This window comes from Vidua macroura, chromosome 17 (assembly GCF_024509145.1).
Source record: "Vidua macroura isolate BioBank_ID:100142 chromosome 17, ASM2450914v1, whole genome shotgun sequence".
Lineage (NCBI taxonomy): Eukaryota > Metazoa > Chordata > Aves > Passeriformes > Viduidae > Vidua > Vidua macroura.
The window spans coordinates 615947-618894 of NC_071587.1; the positions used below are offsets into that span (position 1 = coordinate 615947).

The following is a 2948-nucleotide window of genomic DNA, read 5'->3' on the forward strand; positions in this document are numbered from 1 at the left end:
CACCAGGCACACATCCCTCATCTCTTACATCCCACCTCAGATTTTCTGCCCTTCCACCCCTCAGTGGTCTCCAGAGGTACCTGCAGCACCCTGAAGTGCAGAAGGTTGTAGGATCTCCCTGGAGGTTCTCAGAGCTTGCTGAGTCTGGGGGAGCCAAGTGCTCAGTGCACATCCCTGTTCCTGCCCCTCCATGTGCTAGGAGCTCTGGGCCCTGGACCCTGCTCACTTGCAGTGCCCTCACCTGCCTTCACTCACCTCCTCCTTGTCCCCAGCTCCTGGGCCAGCCCTGGGTTTTTGTCCCATAGACCCAGCAGCCCCAGCAGTGCTCAGCACTGTGTCCATCCCTGGTCACTGCCTCCTTCTCTCACCTTCCACTCCACACATTTTCCCCCAGTCCCTCCCCAGCTTCTTGGATGGAGCCAGACACATCATTTCTCCTGCTGGCATTAAAGATCTGGCCCATTATAACGGAACTGGCCATTGTCACGTTAGACCCACTCTGTCACCCCTGGAGACAGCAGCAACACAGTGCCAGGGGAACTGTTCCTGCCTCGGAGCAGAGTGACACCCACAGCCTGTCCTGTGGGCTGCAGAGCCACCACCAGCTGAGCCCTGCTGTGCCAAAACATGAAATAGAAGGGCCTTGGTGTGAGCAGGGGGGTCACACACTCCCAGTGCCCATGGGGCAAACCGTAACACAAGGCCCCAAGCCAACTCCTCAGCTCCAAACAGTTCCTCTGGGATTTGCTTCCATCTCCTCCTCCCTAAAGGACCCTGTTCCTCTCAGCCCTCCCACACAGCATCCTTCATAAGGGATGCAAGAGTTGTCAGCCCTGAGTTGTCAGCCCTCACCCTCTTGTGCTGTGCCCTGCTGCCGTGGTGGGACTCTTCTGGATGCCTCTGTTTCTCGTGGCAACAGCCTCAGCTCCCTGCCACGGGGACAGCCTGATCACACCTCCCTCTGCTCTGCTCTGCTGTCCCCATAAGCAGTGCCAGGGCCCCTCTGGTTTGCAGCACAAACATCTCTAAGCCTGGAGAAATCCCCTTGGATTGCTGCCCCATCTCCCAGGCCTTCTCTTCTCCACCTCCACACTCACACTGTCCCTGCCTTCTGTCCCACCTGCTCAGCAGAGTCCTGGCCCCATGTTTCTCCCAAAGGTTTCAAAGCTCTCTGATTTTTCTCCTGCTCTCCACACATCCAGCCATGCTTAGAAAGGCTTAGAAAGCCTCTCTGATGCCCTTCCCTTGTTTTTGATGTGCCTCTGTCATCCATGCCTGCCTTTGGCCTATCTCCCTGTCCTGCTGGGTGCCCAGAGCCCGCTGTCCTGCAGCCCTGCATGTCCCCTGTCCCCTCTGGCAGCCATGGCTGGTGATCCCCAGCACCCCCCTGCTCCATCCACTATCACTATGGTGACTCTCAGCTCCACCGTGCTGTGCCAGACTCGTCTCTTCCTTCTCTCAAAAACCCAGCCAGCCTGGCTGGCATTTCCCAGTGCAGGGGCAGCCCCTCAGCCCAGTTTTAGCACAGCGTCACTCACCCTGGCCCAAAGCCTCTCTGATCCCTGTGAGGACACGTCCCCTTTTCTCTCTGCCCCGCAGGTCTTCATGAGGGACAGTCTTGGAGCCCAGAGGGACATACGGTGCTCAGGATGCTGAATCTGGCCTAGTGCCCAAGCCCAGCAAGCTGAGAGGTATGGGATGGCCCCGGGGTGGCTTTGGGAGTCCCGAGGGGGCCAGGGGGCACAGCTCCAGCTCTGTGCTTGTGGCCAAAGGGCAGTGGAGCTCCTGCAGGAGCAGGCTGGGGAAGGGAAGCTGGGAGGGTGATTCAATGATAGCCCTCCCTCCATCTCCTGGCGAATCCCGCAACACGCTCCTCGCAAAATAAAATTATGAAATCTCCTGCCCATTGCCCATCCCTGCCGTGCAGACACTGCTCTGCTCCACCTCGAGCTCAGCTACACCTGAGTCCCTCCTGTTGTCCCCATCATTGCTCCCAGGTTTGTCAGTTCCTCAGGACAGCACTCTCCTGGGCTCAGGGACATTGCCATTGTGCTGGGGCTGCCCTCAGCTCCCCGGCCTGGCAGTGAGCCAGGGCTCACCACACCAGCTCCTGGAGAGATCATTTCCCCTCTGCCTCGAACTGTGTCACCCTCGATTCTCCTCCCTGGATCACCAGGAATGAGAACCATTTGTCTTCACTTGGAGAAGCCTCTGTAGCTGCCTGTGGCTTTCCTGCAGGTGTCCAAGCCCCCTCTTGACTCCAGTACAGCTGAGAAATGAGGCTTTGGGCTCTTTCACAGAAAAACCTCCCCAGCTGCCCTTCATTCATAGAATCCCAGAATTCCAGAATGATTTGGGCTGGAAGGAACCTCCAAGAACATCTTTGTTACAACCCCCTTGCCATGGGCAGGGACATCTTCCACTGTCTCAGGTTGCTCCAAGCCCTGTCCAGCCTGGCCTTGGACACTTCCAGGGATTCAGGGGCAGCCACAGCTGCTCTGGGCAGCCTGTGCCAGGGCCTCACCACTTCCACAGGGAGGAATTTCTTCTTAAATATTATACAATAACTTATTCCTAAATATCTTCCTAAATTCCCTTCTTCTCTTTTTCCTCCACACAGCATTTGCTGGGCTGCTGAGTGAAAGCCCAGCAGGGGCTCCTGCAGCCTGTCAGGGCTGCTCCATGCCCCCAGCACTGCACCTGCCTGGCCTGCTCAGGACACAGAGTGACTTTCCTCAGGAGCTCACGGTGAAATCAGCAGCACACATCATCACTCGTGCCTTCATTTCATGCCCTTTCAGCCCCTTGGAGCTGCCATGAGGTTCAGGAATAGGCAGAATGATGGCAAAGGCATTGCTCCTCACAGCCAAAGGATTCTGGGCTGCCTGGTGCCCGTGCTGGCATCCCGATCCTCCGTGCCCTTTGCAGGGCTGGAATGCCCTGTCCCC

The 2948-nt window shown here is 57.4% G+C and overlaps 1 long non-coding RNA gene across 1 annotated transcript; it reads left to right on the top strand.

Moving 5' to 3' along the window:
• The first annotated feature begins 568 nt into the window (after positions 1-568).
• On the top strand, positions 569-2770 carry LOC128816008 (uncharacterized). The gene is made up of 3 exons (XR_008439768.1): positions 569-648; positions 1600-1691; positions 2621-2770. It is a non-coding gene; the product is annotated as an uncharacterized LOC128816008 (long non-coding RNA).
• Positions 2771-2948: the final 178 nt, after the last annotated feature.